Source organism: Tenrec ecaudatus, chromosome 12 (assembly GCF_050624435.1).
Source record: "Tenrec ecaudatus isolate mTenEca1 chromosome 12, mTenEca1.hap1, whole genome shotgun sequence".
NCBI classification, from domain to species: domain Eukaryota; kingdom Metazoa; phylum Chordata; class Mammalia; order Afrosoricida; family Tenrecidae; genus Tenrec; species Tenrec ecaudatus.
The window spans coordinates 29,952,313-29,972,704 of NC_134541.1; the positions used below are offsets into that span (position 1 = coordinate 29,952,313).

A 20,392-nucleotide genomic window follows, 5' to 3' on the forward strand; every position below is an offset into this window, starting at 1 on the left:
CACTCAACATGGCGGCAAGTGGCAGGATGGCATGGCCACGCCGGGGAAGACACTGAGCAACCTGCAAGCCTAGACCGCAGGTTCAGTAAATGCAGGCACACGGACCATGGTGCAACCGTCATCTGTGAGTAGATATATAGGTTTATATATGTCTGTGTGTACATGTACACATGCTATACACACACGCACACATATACACTAAGTTGGTGAGAGAGTATACCAGTACTCCAGTGTGTTAGCCCAGGTAGACTAGAGAAACCAATCCAGGGGTACTCGTGTGTAAGAGAGCTTTATATCAGAGAGTAATAGTATATTAAGAAAACAGGCCAGCCCAGTCCAGATCAAGTCCATAAATCCAATAACAGCCCATAAGTTTAATACTAGTCCATAAATCCCTCTTCAGACTCACGCAGCATGAGCAATGATGCAAAAATTCAGGAAGATCAGAGGCCAGTGGGCGTAAAGTCCTGTGGATCCAGTGGCCGTGGAAGCATCTCAGCGCTGCCGTTGGTCTCTATGTGGCTCCTCCAGCTCCAGGGCTCTGGCTACAATGAGCATAGCACCATGTGGCTTGTCAACAGGAATGTCAAGCAGGGAGAGTGTGTCCTGCCTCTGGGGAGGAAGACAGGAATTCCCAGAATCCTCTGGAGAAGGCCATGCCCACACAAAGGCACCATTGGCTATGACCTGATTGACAGGCTAGACTCCACCCCTTCACTGGAGTACACAGGAGATTATGTAACTGCCACAATCTGCATCCCCGTCTATCTAGTGGCAGATATTTCTACATATGCATTAGCAAGTGCGCATGTCCTCCTATGTAACCAGGCATATAAGGAGCACAGCCAGAGAAGCTACTTAGCTATCAGGCCTGCGCCCCTGGGCATGAAGGCGAAAGAGCATCCTGCAAGGAATAGTTATATAAAGATCATATCTGCACCCTAGCCTGGTGAGTAGCATCCAGAGTCTTAAAAGCTTGGGAGCAGCCATTGAAGAAGCAATTGTTGGTCTCTTCCCACCTGGGGCAGAGGAGAGTGAAGAAAAATGAATACTTAAGAAAGCAGTTAGCCCAAAGAACTGCTTCCGTGTCCCCCCACTCCCCCCCAATGAACCATAGCCTCTGCAAACCTGAGACCTGCAAAACCAGATGGCTCTCACCTACCTCTACTGACCACTGTGACCACCACAATAGAAGGTCCCAGTGGGAATGTGCGTAATAATAATTTTTAAAAGATGTGAAACAAGATTGAAAGCAAAACAAACCCCAAAACAGCACCAACACCAACAACAATAGACTCGAGGATCCCTCAGAGTGTTGGCCTGACTAAACCATCTAACTCTAATGTGAAGACGCTCCCAGAGGCCCCCCTCCAGCCAAATAATAGACGGGGCCACGAGCCACACAGCACGAAGCAGGAGCTCCTCAGAACAAGCGACCGGGTGGGGCCAACGCGATACACTCTCCAAACCCAAACCAAAGGCGAGGAAGGACAAACAGTAGACAAACGGAAAACCGGGAACCCAGGGTGTGTGTGTGTGGCGGGGGGGTGTTTGGGGGGCCTGGTACACCACAGGGTCGCCTTAGAGCAATTGATGTGCAAACTATCGATGGAGAAACTAGTCTATTCTGTGAGCTGTTCACCTAAAACACAATAAAATGCATAAAACACAACGAAAGAACAGAAGACGGCTAGGCTGACTGCTACACCATACACAATTGTGTAACGGCAGTGGCACTGAGGAAGCGGTGAGCGGTGACACAGGTGACTGTATGCATGTGGGTGTAGGAGGGTGCTATGGGAGAACCAAACCCAAAACAAAACAAAAACCCACAGCTCACCGCCATCAAGGCGATGCCGACTCATCTCAGCCCTAAAGGACCGGGTAGAACTGCCCCCTGGGAATTTCTGAGACTGCAACTCCTGGCAGTAGGAAACCCGCCCTTCTCCCACATGGGAATACGTGCACATGCCTACATAGGTGTGGCTGTGGACATTTGTAGAGACAGATTTGAAAGTGCCTCATTTACATTCATACACAAGGGCTTTAAAAAGTCAGTGGGAAAATGGAATTAAGGCAACAGGATCTTTCCATAAACCTTTTGAAGCTCCTCCTATATGACGGCGCGCTGGACAGCACAGGGGTGGACCCCAACTCCTCCTGGTTCAATGCTAAGGGCCACAGGCTCAGGGACCATGCGGGGCAATTGGCTGAACTTGGTCTATAAAGATAATCCAAAGAATAGATTGGCCTATAAAATAAACAAGGAGACCTGTGAGGAATGCCCTCCTTGGGACAATCAGCTACAGGAACCAGAGGCGAAACATTTGCCCCAAAGCAAGGAGGGGGAGGGAAACTGGAGAGAAGGGAACAGGGTGGCAATGAGGAGAGGCGTGTGCGGATGTCCTGGAAGGATAGCAGGTGATGTCATGGAGCCATTTGTGTGCAAGTTTTGGATGGGGAACGGATACGTAAATGTTCACCTAAAACACAATCAAATGTTCCAATAAACATATAGAATAATGTCCATGGAATAGAACCGTCTCACTGGCACCCGTCAACCACAACGTGGGGCATTTCATGTGGATCAAAGCCTCTTGACCTTGGAGGTCTGCCCTGAGGTGGTGGGGGGCCCTGAGGTGGCCCTTGGTCACCTTGTTGCTCGGTCATTCTATCTGTTGACGTTAAAAGAATATCACAGGCCTCGCCGTGAGAGCCGGCACTGTAGTTTCTGGCCTGTAGTCACCACATGCCTGGCCCACGGGCGCCGTCTCCCCGCCGTCCACAGTGTCAGCAGCTCCGCTGGTTCTCTCCGTCGGTGCTTTCCAGCGGTGAGCGTCTGCGTCTGCTCTGCGGAGACGTGCGTGGAGCCTGTGCGGTTGGTTGATGGGACGATGGACGGGGTCTGCTGCCCTGGCTGTTAGCCTTTTAGGCATTGATTTATCTCGCCCTGGCAAACACGTATGACGAAACGTTTGCACGGTGCGATTCAGGGAAGCTAATTCCGTCTACCGTGTCGTGCCACCGTCACAACTGTCCGTTTCCAAAGGTTTTCCATCACCTCCAAGAGAAGTTTAGTGCCCTTTCGCCAGGCAGCTGCCTAGACGTTGGCCTCTCAGCCTGTCGCGGGGCTCACCCACCGAGGCGTGGGGGAGGGGGCTGGTCTCTCTGTTGTCAGCCCTTTCCTGGTGGCTCCTTAAGGACATCCAGGAGGACTCTTGACCTGGCTGGTCCGCTCCTGGCTCCCTTCACTTACTCCGCCTCTTCTCACACCGCCCTCCCCGGGTTGCTTTCCTGTAGCCTCCCGGCAGGAGAAAGGCCTGAGGATTCTCAGGACTGAGCCTCTGGAAGGCAAACCCTGACGGCATGTGGCTGTGGTCGCAGCTGTCAGGCTCCGCCTGGCGCCTGGGGAGCCCTCCCCCCAACCACAGGGCACCTCCCACCAGGAACAGCCTCTCAGATAGGCCTTTACCTTTGCTTTGGTTTTTAAAATATTTATTCCTACTTCTATCAGTAGAATACTTCCAGAAGCAACAGGCCCTGCCCTGGCTTCTTCCAATTCGATGTCTGCTCCCAAGAGACAACTTTCCTATCGCTTCCAGGATGACCTCTGGTATGTCCGTTGTGTGCTCGCGTTGGCCACCGTGTTTGATTTCTCAGTTCGGATGTTGAAAAACTGTTTCTTGGCAGTAGAAAATGAATATTCACTCCTCTGCCCTCTGCTAAGCACATTTCTTTCTCTTTCCTTCGCCCTTGGATTTGTCTAGATCCCTATTTAAAGAAGTCATCGTTACGCATATTCCTACGACAGTGCGCACGTGGCCTCTCACGGAGCAGTGAGTGTACCGAGAGCGCCTTTGCTCTCTTTGGATTGCCCCAGGGTTAATCCGTCCGTCCTTGCACCTGTGTTTCCTTCCATCCGCATCCCCTGACCTTCTGGTCCTGCTTCTGGGAGTGGTTGTGTGTTGCCACTTTTCCTTGTAATGTACTCTCAAGGGAGTCCATTTTTCCTTTAGTCGCGCCTGCGTTTCCGGTTTGTTGTTCTAAAAGACTAGCTCGCTCCCACCACGTGGTCCCACGGACCGCCCATGCCTTTGCTCGCCGGTAGTCTCAGGTGGGCTGAGCCATCGAGGGTTGGGCAGAGCACCCACACACCCGCCCCGGTCTCCCGGTGGTTAGAGTCTGACGCTGTTGTGGGCAGGTGCCGACAGGCCAGTCCCCACGCACACCGGCCCTGTGCACAGCACAAGAACACACCACCCACTGCTGTGCCCTCACCAGGCCTGGCGTCTGGGTCAGTCCAGCTCACGGATGGTCTTCCTTTTTCCTCTTTTTAATGACCCGCAACTTGACCAAGCACGGTTTCTTTCTGTGGGAACTGGTCCCTCCTGGTAACCAGTCCAAAACCACCTGAGACCAAGTCTTGCCATCCATCCTTGCTTCCAAGGAGTCTCCTGGTTGTACTTCTTCTTCCAAAACAGATTTTAGGTGTTCTTCTAGCACAGCGGTTCTCAACCTGTGGGTCGCGACCCCTTTGGGGGGTGGGGGAGGTCGAACGACCAGTTCACAGGGGTCACCCGATTCATGACAGTAGCAAAATGACAGTGATGAAGTAGCAACGACAATCATGTTATGGTGGGGGTCCCACCACATGAGGACCTGTATGAAAGGTCGCGGCGTGGGGAAGGTTGGAACCGCTGGCCCAGCAGTTCGTGGTATATTTAGTGTTCTTCATCAGCACTGTCACTCAGGCGGTCCGTTCCTCTTTGGACCACCGTGTCCATTGTCTTCCTCCTGCCGAGCGCCTGGTGGGTTTGAACTGCTGACCTTGCGGTTAGCAGCCCACTGCGTAACCCACTACCCCACCAGGGCCCCGCCTCAGGTGTAGATGAATGGATATTTATTTTATACTCTGGGTTATAACCCAAAGTTTCTCGACACTCACGGTGCTCCAGTAGGCCATGGGGAGCTTTGTTCTGTTTGCCCAGCGCTTCCTTACTCCGAGTCCCTGCAGGACACCCCAGGGTCTTCTGGTACCCCTGCCCCCTGGCCCTAGAACCAGTCCAAGGAGCACTGGTGTCTTTTCTGGAGAACAGTGAGAAACATCTCAGGAGTCACCAAAAAGCGAAAGGCTGGTGGCTCCCACCCACCCAGCGCCTCCTCGGGAGCCAAGCCTGACGGCCTGCTTCAGCACGGTCACAGTCTTGAGAGCCCCGGAGCAGTTCTGACGTGCGCCCACCGGGTCAGAATCAGTTTGATAAGGCATTAAACCCAGACAAAGGTGCTGTGTGTTCTCATTGCTAATGGGGGGCCGGGGGGCCAGTGGTGGCGTGTGTGTGTGTGTGTATGTGTGTGTGTGTGTGTGTGTATGTGTGTGTGTATGTGTGTGTGTGCATGTGTGTGTGTATGTGTGTATGTGTGTGTGTATGTATGTGTGTATGTGTTTGTGTGTATGTGTGTGTATGTGTGTGTGTATGTGTGTGTGTGCGTGTATGTGTGTGTGTGTGTGCGTGTGTGTGTGTGTTACTTTTCCTTCAGGTTCTCTCTGCTAATAGAGAAAAAATAAGACAGGTGTTTTCATATATGAAGGAGCTGCATTCCTGAAGGCCAGCAGTTCAAAACCACCAGGTGCTTGCTCCTCAGGAGAAAGATGAGGCTTTCTACTCCCATAAGGAGTTAGAGTCTCAGAAACCCACGGGGACAGTTCTGTGCTTTATGTTTAACTTAATCTTTGAATCCTGTTTATGGAGCTTGTCCTGGTGTGTGGCCAGAGCAATGGACCCTTCTTAACCCCTTCATCTGAACATCATTTGCCGAGTCATCTATTAATTCCTCCCCCCGCCCCCCCCCGCCCCGCCCCCTCACTGATTTGCAATGCCTCCTTTGTAATTTACTGAACTTCCATCTGAAATAGAATCCACTTATAGTCAGTTCATCGGTCCCTTGACTATTCATGGACCGGTAGGTATCACATGGTTTTAAGTGTGAAGGCTTTCTACATATTTGTTTAGGATCTCACAGGAACGATCTTCAACTTTGTAGAGACCGAGGATAGAGTGGAGGCTTCTGCGGACCGGGAGAGAGCGGGGAGCAATATATTGCTCAGTGGGGCAGAGTTTGTTTGGGGCGACAAGACCGTTTTGGAAGCAGTAGTGAAGGTCACCGCCAGGCGGTTGTTTGAAAGTACACTTTCAGTGACTAAAATGGCAAACTTTACATTGAGTTCTACCTTAATCCCAGGTGTTTTTATTTTCCTGGGTTTTTGGTTTTTCAAAAAGTTACTTTGCAAAAAACCAAATTTACCTCCCTGATGCTGAAAGCCCTCTGTGCGTGCCTGCTTGGTGGTGGTGTCAGGTAACCCGGAGTCTGTCCCCACCCATAGCCGCACTCCCTGTGCACAACCAAACATGATGCCTCTTCCAGAGGCTGGGGTCTCCTGACAACGTGCCCAAGCGCAGAGACCAAGCCTGTCCTCCTTGCCACTAAGGCGCACTCTGGCGGTACTTCTTGGCATCCTTAGAGGGGAGGGGGGGATACAACAGAGCGCATGATGCTTGGACACTGCTTCAGGCCTTTCTGGTCACACATGGAGGGTGATCAGGAGCCAGAAGCATCGGGGCCCGGAGCTGGAGATCCGGGACTGCAGGCATCAAATGGACAGACAGCCCAGTGTGTCCGGGTTCCCTAAAGACAGTCAAGAGAGAACGAACAGGGGGCCAGGTGACACGCGGTTGACCCCCGTGGTTAGGGGTGATGAGCTTGGTGGTCCATGCACACCCTTGGGCACCCTCGGGTGCTTTCTAGAAACCCTGGCAGCTTCAGCTCCTCCAAGGCAAGGGGCGTTTCCACGGTGCTGCCAGGCAGCCTGGGCTGGGGAGGTCAGCCTCTCCTCTTCCCTCCCGCTCCCCATGAATGAGTGAGCTGTGTACACAAGAAGCGGAAAACAACATCCTGCCTCTGTCTGGGGAGCAGTTGTCTGATGAGAGGATAGCTCCCCCAATCTAAACAGATGCTCCTGGAGGCTTAGTCCCCCCACCCCCCACAAGTGGAGGTGGCCTTTCTTCAATTTCATTATCTAGGGGCTGGGGGTGGGGGTGGGGGAATGCAGGCAGCGCCCATAATTTACTGGTGCAGACAGGAGCGCTGCCTGGTGCCTGGAGCAGAAAGCAGCCGTGTGTGCAGGCCTGGCCTGGGGGAGACGTTATCTGCTGAGGGAAAAGCCAGCCGGGGCAGCTACCTGGCCCTCCATAAACAAGGGCGGAGGCTTGGTCTCCTCGGAGCAGAGCTCCTGCTGTAAACTGCCCCTGCAAAGCACCCTGGGTAGCCGCCCTCCCTGCTCAGGCTCTCAGGACAAGAGCTACCCAACAGGAAGGAGTGTCTTTCCCTGGGCTGGGCCAGGAAAAAGCGGCTCCAAACACCCAGATGGTCCCTGACCCGACAGGCGACCTAGTGACCCAGGGGCCCCATCTGACTGAGACCCAGAGGGGACTTGTCTTGTGGCTGAGTCCTGGGGGGCTTCTTTCTCTCTCTCTCTCTTTTTTGTTCTCTCTCAGTTTCTCCCCACTCCACACCCCCCACACCCCCCCAAGCAGAAGTCCAGCTTTCTGAGTGCTTCTTTTATCAGCAGGACCCTCTCTGCCTCTTCGGTTCTTTTCCTTTGAGGACAAGACCCCCGATGGCTTCATGCCGGCCCCCTCTCCTTTGGGCACCGAAGTACAAGGGAGCTGGGAGAGGTTCACGGAAGAATTCTGTGTTCCTTCTCCTTGGCCCCTCACATGCAGGCAGCGGCAGGGCACATCCCTAGTGCTCCGCCTTTTACTTGGCCCTCGACCACCCACCCCTGCTCCCAGAGGCCTCACTCAGCCATGGGCGGTCTTTGCAGCCCACAGGCTATGTGAGGGGTGGAACTGAGCCCCCACCCCAGTAAGGAGCAGCCCCGGGAACCCTGACCTCCATAGGGGTGAGTGAACCGGGCTCAGTAGCCAGACCTGACAAACAGGAGCGGTCCAGACACCTCAGCTGTCCGTGCCGGCAATCCATGAGAAAGCATGGCTTTGGGAGGACAAGGAGACATAGCCGGGCATGCGCCGGGGTCCGAGTGTGCATGCCTCCCTTAGGGGGCCTTTTCTCCTAGTGTGGTGTGGGGGAGGGTGGGTGCCATAGCGCACTGTCAGTTTGTGCCGAAGGCTTTGTTTTGCTCTGGGTGGCCAGGCGTGGGCACCCAGCAGGCCAGCATCCCTCCCCACCCCCCATTCAGACCAGGGAGATGGAGGCCCAGAGCTTCTGCTCACTGCCCCGCAGATCCCTGTGCCCCCCGCCCCCAGTCCTGAACTTGTTTACAGAAGTTTCCGGATTCATTTCTCAAAAGTTATTGATTATGGCGTTCCTACTGACTGTGCGCTGGATGCTGCCCTGAGCCCCGAAGCCCCAACCGCAAACAAAACAGACCAGGCACACACTCCCCCCCACCCCCACCCCAAGGGAACTCACAGGCTGGCTTGTGTGGGGAGGTTGGGGGAGGGTGGCGACCATGGACAAGCCCGCTGCTGGACAGACAAAGCCCTGGGAAGGAAGAGGTTTGGGCGAGGCATTAGGGTAGGTGAAGAGGATGCTGCCTCTGCTGGGAAGGCCTCTGAGAGGAGATGGGCGTGCCGGGCAGGGGCCAGCCAGTGCTGTGGGCATGAGGAGGAACGCTGCAAGTGCCAAGGCCCTGGGGTGGGAGCAGCAGAGGGGCAGAGCCGAGGCAGGGAAGGGGTGAGGCAGGAATTTACTGTGTCTGACCTGGAGTCTCTGGGTACCCCTTCCCCTCCACTTGCCGCCAGAGACCTGGGAGTGACGGGTCCATGGAGACCAGCCCTGGAGAAGGAGTCCAGCAGCCCTCAGTCCTCCCTATGGCCCTGCCCCTGCCCAGCTGCCCGGCTCTCACTTCTCCAGGCTTAAGCGTCCTGCTATGGGGCCACAGGTCTGGGCCAGTCTTGAGCAGTGTCCCAAGTGTGCCCTGTGACAGAGGGACCCCTTTTGAGCAAGGAAATTCCTCAGAGAGTCGAGATTCCACAGCAGCTGGGGTGCAATACTGCCCTCCCAGCCCTGGGATGCGCCCCCACCCCCTGCCCCATCTGAGCTTTGGGCTGGGCACTGAGAGGCCAGGGGGAAAGGGCTCTCCCAGGAGTTCCTTGGGCAGCCAGCCACCCCTTTCTCTCCTGTCCCTTCTTCCTTGATGGAAGCAGATGATCCCACGCCGTCCCAGCAACCAACTCCCCTTCCAGCCCCTCCCTCCGGGGGGCTCATTTTAGGGGTGATTGAGATGTTTGGAAGGACTTCCAGCCCCTGAAAACACAACCACCAAAAACCCAGGCTCGAAACAAAGCATTAGCTGGGGTCCGTTTGTATTTCCAGAAGGAGCCCAGCACGCATTCCTAAAGAGCCATGGGGTCAGGGAATCGATGCCCCTCACCACACAGTGCCTAGCTCTGCCTCCGGCTCTGTGACTCTCCAGGAGCCAACACCCGTGAGAAGAGACTGTGTAGGGGGAAGATCCTTCTCGCCCAGTCCATCCACAGCCAGGAGCCCGTGAATCAGTCAGGAATCCTTTTGATCTCTCTCTCTCTCACACACACACACACACACACACACACACACACACACACACACACTTGCCAGCTGACCTTACCGTACCGCAAAGCATCATGGTTCTTTTACCCTGAACGACAGGTCCAAGGGCCACTATTGATGCTGTTACTTCTCTGGTGTGACTGCCATGTTCTTGGGCATTTCCTCGTGGTTGCAAGTTGGCTGCTATTGCTCCCTCCCCTCCCCCCCATACACTTGGGGCAAGCAGATTGGCACTGGTGTTGCTGGTCTCCACCAGTAAAGGGAAAACCTTCCCAGAAAGCTGCCAACCGATTCTTGGGTTGCCATCCAACTCATTGGCCATGACAGGGTCGCCCTCACTTGCTGGGAAAGAAAGCGTTTGGTTTTGCCCTCCTCTCTGCCATTGAGGGGGGCAAGGGAAAAGAAATGTGGAGCGTGGGAATCAGATAGCCAGTTTACTGCTATCCGGTTGGCAGGGTTGGAGGAAGAGAGGAGAGGCAAGGAGGAGAGCGGGAGCTGACATTAGTCGAGGTGTCTGTGTGCCAGGCACCTCACAGATGCGGAGTGCAGTGCCTCACCCCCTGGGGAGGCTGAGGCTGGGCCCATAAGCCACTGCTGAAAGCATACAGCTGGCGGGAAGAGAGCGCCAGTCCCTCCCCTACAAATGCCGCCGTTCCCTGTGGAAGGAACCCCGGTGGCGTAGTGGTTAGACATTGGGCTGCAATCCCCAAGGTTCGAAGTTCGAAACGGCCAGCCACTCTGTGGGAGGAAGATGGGGCTGGCTTTCCACTCCTGTAAATAGCTGCAGTCTCGGAAACCCACCGGGGCGGTTCTACCTTGCCCCACAGGGTAGGTCACTGTGAGTTGGCAGTGAGTGTGGTTTGGGTGAGTTCCCCAGGGGAAGAGAAGCAACATCAAAAAGACAGTCTGGGTATGGACAGGCCAAGGCCACCAGTGGCTACCAGCTTCTCAAGGGCAACCCTGGCCTGTGTAGGTCACCACCACAGTCCCTGCACTGGGGTCTGTGGCTGGCACATAGCTGGGGCTCCGTAGATGTCAACCACCAGCTGTACCATCAACTACTTGGCAGTAGTGGGCTCAGACATTGAAGCAGAGGTGAAGGGCAGCGAAGGACTGTGCAGGGTTTTCATCTGTGATGCATGGACAGGCTGCTGAGACTCGAAGGCACCTCACAACAAGCACAAACACAACCCCCCTCGCTCCTCGTGCTGCCACCGAGAGGGTCCGGCAGGGCCCCAGCTCAGCCCTCCTCCTTTAAGCCTCCTCAGGGCGGCCTTCAGAAGCAAGTTCCTGGGGCTCTGTCCATGTTAGAGATTTGAAACGTAAGGCTTGGGAAAGCCAAGTCGCTGCCCCCTCTTACACACACACACACACACACACACACACACACACACACGACTGACCCCCAAACAAAGGAATCTAGCTTCCAGAAAGGTCTCCTTTAAGGTGCTCTGGGCCCCAGAACCTTTGGCCATCCCACTCTCCACCCCCAACTCCGCCCACCTGGCTTAGCCAGCCCCTTCTTCTGACTAACCTGCCCCCCAGGGGTAAGTTATCATCCTGCAGCCCCCAGAAACCCTCCCCCAGGCCTTCACAACCAGGCCCTCACCTTCAGTCACCTGTCAGGAAGCCAGCTAGCCTTCTGTGCCACAAGCCTTCCCTCCCTGCTGGGTGGCATTGAGAAACCCTGGGCTCCAGCCATCACCATTACCAGGTCAGGAGTTTAACTTTGGCTTTGCCCTGGGCTGGAATTGGCGGATTCCTCTGCTCACACTCACCAGTCATGATGAGATAGGCAAACCAAACCAAACTCACTGCCATGGTGTCGGTGCCGGCTCACAGTGACCCTACACGACCGGGCAGACCACCCTGAGACTGTCAGTGTGTACAGGGAATAAAAATCCCCATCCTTCTCCCAAGGAGCTTCTGGGAGTTTCGAACTGCTGACCTTGCAGTTAGCAGTTAGTGGTAACTACTACGCCACCTGGGTGCCCGTGAGGTGGGCAGCAGGGGGAAAACCAAGTGAGACACCCCAACACTCTAACAAGAGCATTAGGTGATGGGAGATGGACAGGCCTGCCACCAGACAGATGGACAGGTGTGACCATCGAGGTGGCCATGAGCATGGTGCTGACATTTGGCAGGGTGGAAAGTGTCTTCTTTGGCAGCCTGGGCACTTACAAATTGGTCACCACCAGGTCAGCAGTTGGACACCACTAACCGCTCTGTGGAAGGAAGACAAGACTCTGCTTTGCAGCCTCAGAGATTCACAGGGTCTTTCAACCCTGTCCCACAGGGTCGGTGTGAGTCAGCCTGGGCTCGATGTCAGAGTTTGCCTCTCGATAACTATTACAGGCTGTCTGTGTGATCACCTGCTTAACCACTCTCCCGTGCGGGCCTATAAGTTCTGTGTGGGCAGGTCTGTGTCTGTGCGTTTACAACTGTGTCACCCGCCCTTACCATGAGACCTTGCGTGTGGCAGGAGAGCCACACAGAGTGGTGGATAGAATGTGTGGCCAAAGGCACAGCGGGAATGACACAGGTGCGGGTGAGTGTGTCTGGGGCAGAGTTCACAGGGCGGAACAGAAACAGACCCGGGGAAGGCCTCTGATGGCCAGGCCAGGCAGCCGTGACGTGATGCTGCTTGCACCGGGAGCAGGAAGGGTTGGGACTAAGGGGGGTTGGCATGACAGAGATGAACGGGTGGGATCTTCCAGCAAGACGTTTGTGAAAATGGACCTTGTGTTGTGGTCGCTAGGAAAGGGTGTTTCCACAAGCTCCGGCCGGTCCGTTGCCGCACTGGGAAGTTTCTCCAAATAGAAATGTCTCTGAAGTAGGAGGAATGAGAATCTCTCCTCGAATTCAGCCGAAGCATCACCCTGGCCCGGTCTGGGGAGCATGGGTGAGTGCAAGGAGGGGCTGCAATGGGTGAGCCCACAGAGCTCACCGGAGGTCGGCGTGAGGGAGGGTGGGTGCCGTGTTGCTGCGTGGAGTGATGAAAACATGTTGGGCCGTGGGAGTGGGGACGGCTACGGAACATCGAGAATGTGCTTATGGTCCCTCCCTGAGTGGTTGGGAATGGTGAACATGTCAGCTCTGATGGTACTGATTTTGCCACAATTGGGGGTGTTGTGGGAGTGGAAGTGGGGGTGGGGGTAGTGGAGAACCTTGATGAGCCAAGAGCGAATATTTGGAATCTGGGCGTGTAGGAAACCCCTGGTGCGGGGAGTCGGCTTTACCTCTTCCAGGAAACACCCCCGCCCACCCCACACATTCCTCTAAGGCAGAAGCACCCCCTCTTCTTCCCCAAACATGCTGCCCCAGAGCAGGGCCATGCAGTGACACTGGCTGGCTGGCCTTTATTACAGTGGGAGGAGAGAGCAGGGGGCGAGGGGTGAGAAGGAGCCCCACCAGGGTTTCAACACATTTACATATATATATGTAACCATATATATAAAAATAACCATATATATATAATGTTGAGATGGGAACAGACAGATAAATAGACTGACTGCCTGCCATCCAGTCGACCCTAACTCACAGGGATGCTCTAGGGCCGTGTAGCGCTGCCCCTATGGAATTCCGAGGCTGTAAGTATTTACTGCAGCAGAAAGACTCCCCTTTCGCCCGCAGAATGACTGGTGGTTTTGAACCGATGAGCTTGCCCATCAAGTATGCCACCGGGGCTCCTAGTCATGGGAAAGTAGTGTGTTACAACTGGCATTTAGAGTCAAGTGGGCTTTTTATTTTTTATTTAAATAATTTTATTGGGGGCTCGTACAACTCTTATCACAATCCATACATCCATCTAGTGTGTCAAGCACATTTGTACATTTGTTGCCATCATCTTTCTCAAAACATTTGCTTTCTACTTGAGCCCCTGGTATCAACTACTCATTTTCCCCCTCCCTCACAAACCCTTGATAATATATAAATATTATCTTTTCATGTCTTATACTGACCGATGTCTCCCATCACCCACTTTTCTGTTTTCCCCCAGGGAGGGGGTTTTATATATATATATATATATATATATATATATATATATATATATATATATATATATATATATATATATATATATATATATATATATAAAATCATTGTGATTGGTTCCTCCTTTCTCTCCAACCTTCCCCTTCCTCTCCTGGTATTGCTACTCTCATTATTGGTCCTGAGGGGTTTATCTGTCCTGGATTCCCTGTGTTTCCAGCTCTGATCTGTACCCATGTACATGCTCTGGTCTAGCCAGATTTATAAGGTAGAATTGGGATCATGATAGTGCGGGGGGGGGGGAAGGTACACCATTTAAAAGATGGCATGGGGACAATGTGGAAAGTCAGTTGGGGGGTGGGGGGGGCTGGTTTTCTACCTCATTACTTCAATGGAGACAGATTACTGAGGGAATAAGGATTTCCGCAAATGAAGCTGTAACTATTCTAATAGAAAGAATATAGGTGCATTACTTTTTATCATCTTAGAATAGGAAAAGAAAGCTTGCTTCTGTTGCTGCTGTTGTTTTGTCTTATGCTGGAAACTCCAAAGCCCTGCAGGGGGGAAACATTCTAAGTCGATGATCCGAAAATATAAAAGTTCCATATGACCAAAAAAATCCCATCACACACCATTTAAATACGACTAGGGAAAACACACTTGCATCATACACGACAAAGATTAATTTCCAAAGCATTCCTACCAGTAAATACCCATTCAAACAGAGAAATGGGCAAAGGGTATGAACAGGCTGTTCTCCAAAAAGAGATAGAGACAAAAGAAATACAACAGCCAGTTGAACATGTGACGCACATCAGCCGATGCTGCCTTCTCAGATGCAGACAGACATCCTTCTGCAAGTCTCCGAGAAAAGTGTCTGACAGTGGTTACTACCCAGCTCTGGCACATGGGCAACAAGGAGAACTGCCAGGCACTGTGGGCGGCAGAATAAACAGCTGGAGAGAGGACTGGGGCAAATCCACTCGACAAAACCCCCCTTAGAGTGTTGAACAGCAAGGCTGTTACACTAAGCACTCAGGGGCACCTGACCCACGCCAGCGTGTTTCCCATCGCCTCACATGCGTGTGAAAGCCGGACCTCGACTAGGGGAGACCCATGAAGAATTGATGCATTTGAACTGCAGGTGCTGGCGGAGAATACCGGAAGTTCCACGGACTGCCAAGCAAACCAGCAGACCCGTCTTGGAAGCAGTACAGCCAAGAATGCCTCTGAGAGGCAAAGATGGCAAGCCTTCATCGAGTACTTTGTCCTGATACCTTGTCAAGGGAGACCAGTCCCCGGAGACCGACCTCCTGCCTAGTAACGTAGCAGCAGGGCAAGGGGAGAAAACGCCGAAGACTCTCCAGGAGATGGGCCCACAGGCACGGTGCCGCGCTCCGTTGTGTGGGGCGCAGGGTCACTGTGAGTCGGACCTCACTGGACAAGACAGCAGAGCACTTTGCGGATAAGGAAACTCTGAACATTTAAGTCTTGATGATGAAGGGAAAGACTTCCATTTACCAAATGTTCCTTCAGGGGACCAAAGATGAAGTAAGCTGGCCTCCGAAGCCACACCCCTTCATTTGCATAACGCTCCCTGGCCATATAGTTATTCTGCTGGTTGACAATATCCTCCTTACTGTGAAGGGACAAGAGGAAGGTGGGAAACCCCGAGGCGGCGAGGCTCCTGTCAGGGCAGACGTCCTTGGAGGCCCGAGAACACAGGGAAAGGGGAAATGGTGTTAGCAGATGGGATGTTACCACACGGCCCCTTCTTGTGGAGCAGGCTGAGGCTTAGACATGTGTAAGCACTGAACCTGAGGCCGCGGGGCGAGTGCCAGAGCCAAAATCGAGCCTGGTTTGATTGGACTGATACTCTTTCTCTTCCATCTCCTCGGTGGTCTCCCCACCCCACCCCGCCCCCACTCTCTCTCCTGTTCTCCCTCTGCCTGCCCTGATCCTAAAACAGAGGAAAATCCACATGTGCACATACCCCTCACCCCACCTCCGCCCCAAGGGGTTTACCAGGCTCTGGCATCACATCAGGCCATCTTCTCCAGCCCCCCACCCCCACCCCTCCTCCTGCCACACCGGTCAACTTCTGTCATCTGTCAGCGTCCACCTTCCAGGGTGAGACTAGACGTGGGCTTACTCCTGGGAGAAGCCTTCTCTCATCACTCAGCCCTGAGCCCACCCTTGCCTCGGCTCCCAGCCCCCATTGCCATACCTGTCCCTCTGTCTCCACCCCACCCCATGCCTCCTTGTTGCCGGGATCCAACCAGGATCCACCCGGGGCCACTCTTCGCTGTTCTGTCTCTTCAGTCTCATCATTTAAAACAGTCAAGTGTATGAGAATGCACTTAATTTTTTTTCTCTGTGGGGGGTCAAAGATGTTTGAAGCATGCTGGACAATTGTGTTGTGGGAAGTGTCTCCTGGCTTTCCGTCCCGGGTGCTTCCTCCTGATCACACTCGGGGTACTCTTCCTGGGGGAGGAGTGTAGCCCGAGGGGCGCTTGAGGGGACGGCCCAGGCAGTGAGCATGTTCTCCCTCTGACTGCTTTCCTTCAGCAGCTGGGCACACCTGCTAGGCAGCCCCATTCTGGGGGTGGCTGGATGTGGTCACTTGGTTGGAGAAGGGTTTGGGGAGGTGTCTGCCACATCTCTCCATCTGATGGGTACAGGTTCCTCTCTTGTCATTCATAAGTCACTTATGGGGACAAATCAGTTTTCAAATGCTTTGCGATGCTTAAGTGGGATGTGTTCTGCTCACACCCCAGCACATTATTCCTACCAACCGCCATCTCCCAGTCACTGTGGCTAAGCCCCCATTTGCTTAGGAACCTCCACAGAGGGGCTGCCTGGCCCGTCCACCCTCTACAAAAGCAGCACTGTCTGCAGAGGCATGGTGGTGACATTAGGCAGTGCTGTCCCTGTTAACAGTAATGCCTCCCCGCCATTGGGGCCAGGAGAAGGGGACCTATCAATGGGAGAATTAGTGGCCAGGAAACTAGGTCACCTGATTCCTTGTTGGGACCTGGGCTGTGTCTGCTTTAAGGATTTGAGGAACGGGCCCAGAGGCACCGAAAGAAAGCAGCCCAACCGTCCAAGGTTACTCAAGGAAGGGCAGCTCCTTCAGGGATAAGGACGGGGTGATTTCTGCAGGCCTCAGTAGCGCTGGCTAAGCAGCGGGCTCCTCCAGGCCTCCCAAAGGCTTGCTGTGGGGCTGTGTGGGGCCGGGGCTGCTTTTATCTCAGGGACGGTAGATGAGCTCACATTTCATGCGTGCAGAAAAATCAGAGCGCTGCCCTCCTGGGCGGGGCTTGCTCTCTCTTCTGAGCCAGAGAGGAGCTGGGGGTTATCTGGGCTCAATTCCACCTTTGAACTGGAGTTGGGTTTGGCTTTATAATTCAAACTTAGACGTCCACCACCACTATAAAATACTGTTTCCGGCCAGGCAGAGCCAAAGGTCTCCAGTAATGTGGTGGGGAGAGGCGGGGAACCCTGGGCCCCTGGGTGATCCGAGGCAGGGAGGACAGCTGCTCAGGTGGACATGCCCCAGTCCCCCTCCCTGCCTCCCCATGAGCTGAAGGGTCTAGGCTGCCCATTTGTTGTAAAAATCCCACCTGTCTCGGACCCTGAGGATTAAGAAGTGAGGCTCTAACAGAGAGAGCACCCGTTTGGAAACGTCTGATTTCAGGACTGAAAGGTGCGAACGAGCTACCTGTGTAAGCCCTCTTTGGTACAGAAAGTCTGAGTTTTACATCGACGGTGAAACCTAGCATGTGCTGGGGGAAAGGAGGCTGTGTGAGGGGGTTAATGGATGACTACCTGCCGGCAGCCTATGCTGGTGTGCTCCCCATTCGCACCTCTAGAGGGAGCTTTGTTTACCTCGGATTGTCCACAATGCCAAGCTTTCAGGGAAAGAAAGAAAAAAAGGCTTTTTACAAGAAGAAGGGAGGAAAAAAGTTGGAGGGTTAAAGGCAGTCCGTTTCAAAATTGCAGACAGCACGCGGTGGCCGCCTCGTGTTCTGATCCACGCTGGCCCCGCGGTGCATGAGTTGGAGCGCAGAGAAGTCAGCAGAAACCGCCTTGCTCTCCAACGACCGACCGAGGGGACCAGGAGAGGGATGGTTATTGTTTTATTTTGGCCATTTCCCCGGCAGAATCCCACGAGGGTAGCCTCGCCCCGATAGAGCATAAGCTTTTCCTGACCCTGATCTGTTGTAACAGAGGGTGTGTGTGTGGGGTGGGGGGTGGTAAACGCGGATCTGTCCTCCGCCTCCCCCAGACCCATCTGCCCCTGTAGGTGTCTAACTTGCCATTTAGGAACGAGCGTGCTACGTTTTCAGGCCGAGGCTGAAGTCCTGGGTTCCCCATCCGGAGACGCCCCATCCCGTCCTCTCCCGCAGCCCGGCTGGCTAGCGGACTGTCCGCCGGGAGCCGGCTGTCCCTTGGACGCCGTTCGGACCCGAGTGGGCAACCCCCCCTCCCCCGATGCTGGCTGGGCGGACAGTGCGCACCTCTTTTGGGGACCGAGCATAGGTGCTGGTGGGATCCCGGTGCTGCACAACCGCTGCCTGCGCGCCCTTAGCTGCCGGCATACTGTGCGGGGCGGTCGGCCGGCTGGCCGGCTCACAATGACCGGAGGGCGGGGTGGGGGGAGGGGATGGGGGTGGGGAGCCGGGACGCGCTCGGGATCGCCGAAATGTTCGAGTCGAACAGGTGAGCGCCGCCGGGACGCTCGGGGGGTGGCCCCGCCCGCCGCGGGGGAGAAGGGGCGCAGGGCAGGGTGTAAACTAAGTCGTAGCAGACAAAGGAAGAGTGAAGAGGCGAGACGGTGCGGAGTGGAGTGGAGGGAGGGGGAAGGGAGGGGGCAGCGGGTGGGCAGCGCGCCGAGGAGCCCGAGCTTGAACTTGATCAAGGAAAAGGGAGGGTGTCTTGAGGTGGGGGTGGGGTGGTGAGCCAGCACCGAGCCGGCCACGTGCCTGGTTTTCCCAGCCCCGGGTCCCGCTCCCATTGCCCCGGGGCCGACCCCCACCCCACCCCCACCCCACAAAACGCCCCAGCAGCCCCGCCCAGAGAGGACTGGTACCGGGGGAACCTGGAGGAGAGCTGGGACGCGGGCTGCCCCGAGGCCCCAGGGCGCTGAGAGTTCCTGACAGCGCCCGAATCACTTTCTTTGGGTCAAGTCTCCCTCTCTCCTGGCCCGAACATCGATGTCCCGCTGGGTGTCCCCTCCTGCCCTCGGACCTGAAGATCGCGGCCTTCGCCAGCGAGGGCTGGCCGCGGACCCCCGCGGTCTCCTCTCCAGGGCACACCCCCTGGGCCAAGCGCGGACTCCAAGCGCTTCCCCCTTAAGAGCGCTCCCCCCGCACCGCACGGCAGCGCGTCCTGCGCGCCCTCATCCTCTCCCCCCTACCTGGCCCGGAGCCCCCTCCCTCGTTCTCCTCCTCCTCCCCCTCCCCCTCCTTTCTCCTCTCCCTGGGTGCCTCCTTTCCCTCTCTCCCCCTCCCCCCGTGCCCACCCTCCCTCCCTCCCTCCCGCCTGCCCGCCCGCCCCTCCACCTCCTCCTGCTGCTCCTCCTACTCCCCCTGCGAGCACCCTCCTTGCGCTCCCCCTGCTCCCCTCCCCCCGGCCCCCGCCCCGTGCCCGGTCCCGCCCCCCTCCCCCGCCTCCCCGTGCCCGGTGCCCCCCTCTCCCTTCCTCCCTCCCGGCCGCGGCGCCGCCGCCGCTGCTGCCCTGCCGCCGCCGCCGCTCGCCTGGGCCCTCCCCCTGGCCACCCCCGCCCCCGGACCGGGCAGTGACGCGCCGCGGCGGTGCCAGCCCCTCTCCCCGGGCGGCCGCGGCGGCGGCAGCAGCAGCAGCAGCAGCTGGAGCTGTGGGGCTGTCACCGCTGCCCGCCCCGCTCACTCGCCAAGCCCGACAGCCGCTCTCCGCCTCGCCGCCCGCCCAGGTACGGAGTCCAGCCCGGATCCCCGCCATCGGGCCGTTTCCGGGCCCCCGGCCGCCGCCCCCCTCCTCCCGCCGCCGCCGCCGCCGGCCGTTGAGCTGCGGTTAGGGGGGCGGGGGCCTGGAGGGGTTCCGGGGAGGGGGACATGGGGAGAGCTTTCTCCCCCGGGTCGAGGAAAGGGACGTGGGAGAGCGGCTGCGCCCTAGGAGTGGGCTGGGGCGCCGGGCGGGGGGGCGGGTGAGTGTGAATGAGTAGCGTGTGGGGGGGGGCTGCACGCCGGGGGGCCGCGGGGTGCCCGAGAGGTGTGCCCAGCTCCGAGCGCCGGGGCCCCCCAGGCGCACCCCACTCCGGGGCCGTGCGCGCCGCCGGGTGTGGGGGGCGGTGATTGTGTGCGCCGCGCCGCGGTATTGTGCGGCGGGCGGCCACACGGTGGTTTGCAGCGGACTGAGCTCCGCGTCCGGCGGGGGAAGAGGGCATTCGCGGGCGGCGGGGTGGGGGCCGGGCTCGGGTGGCCGCCGCCGCCCCGCCGGGAGAAGGGAAGTGGACTGTTTGGGGATGTGAGGACGGGAAGCGCCGGGCGGCTGGGAGGGGCCCCCGGCGCGGGGAGTTGAGACGCGGTTTGCAGAGTTGAGTCCACTTCGGCAGGCCCTTGTCCCTCCCCGGAGGGACCCGGCGGCCCGCTCAGGTGTACGGTCCGCGCGCTGAAGCCGCGAGTGTCGGCGGCCTCCTAGTGAAGGGGCATTCCTCAATGAAGGGGGTCACCCAGGGCGCGGGGGGCGGGGGACGCAGGGCGGGGGCGCGCCAGAGGGAGGGCGCGCGCGCCGGGGTTAAGTTGGA

The 20,392-nt window shown here is 56.4% G+C and overlaps 1 protein-coding gene across 2 annotated transcripts in view; it reads left to right on the top strand.

The window, feature by feature from the left end:
* The window catches only part of NOL4L (nucleolar protein 4 like), a 127,979-nt gene that overhangs the window by 74,103 nt on the left and 33,484 nt on the right, over positions 1 to 20,392 (top strand). Inside the window, exon 1 of one of the 2 annotated variants that reach the window (XM_075563794.1) lies at positions 19,442 to 19,558. The exons of the other annotated variant lie outside the window; for it this stretch is intronic. The gene's annotated coding sequence lies outside the window, so the exon portion shown is untranslated. Of the gene's footprint in view, positions 1 to 19,441; positions 19,559 to 20,392 lie in introns of those variants that run through there. 2 annotated transcript variants of the gene reach the window in all.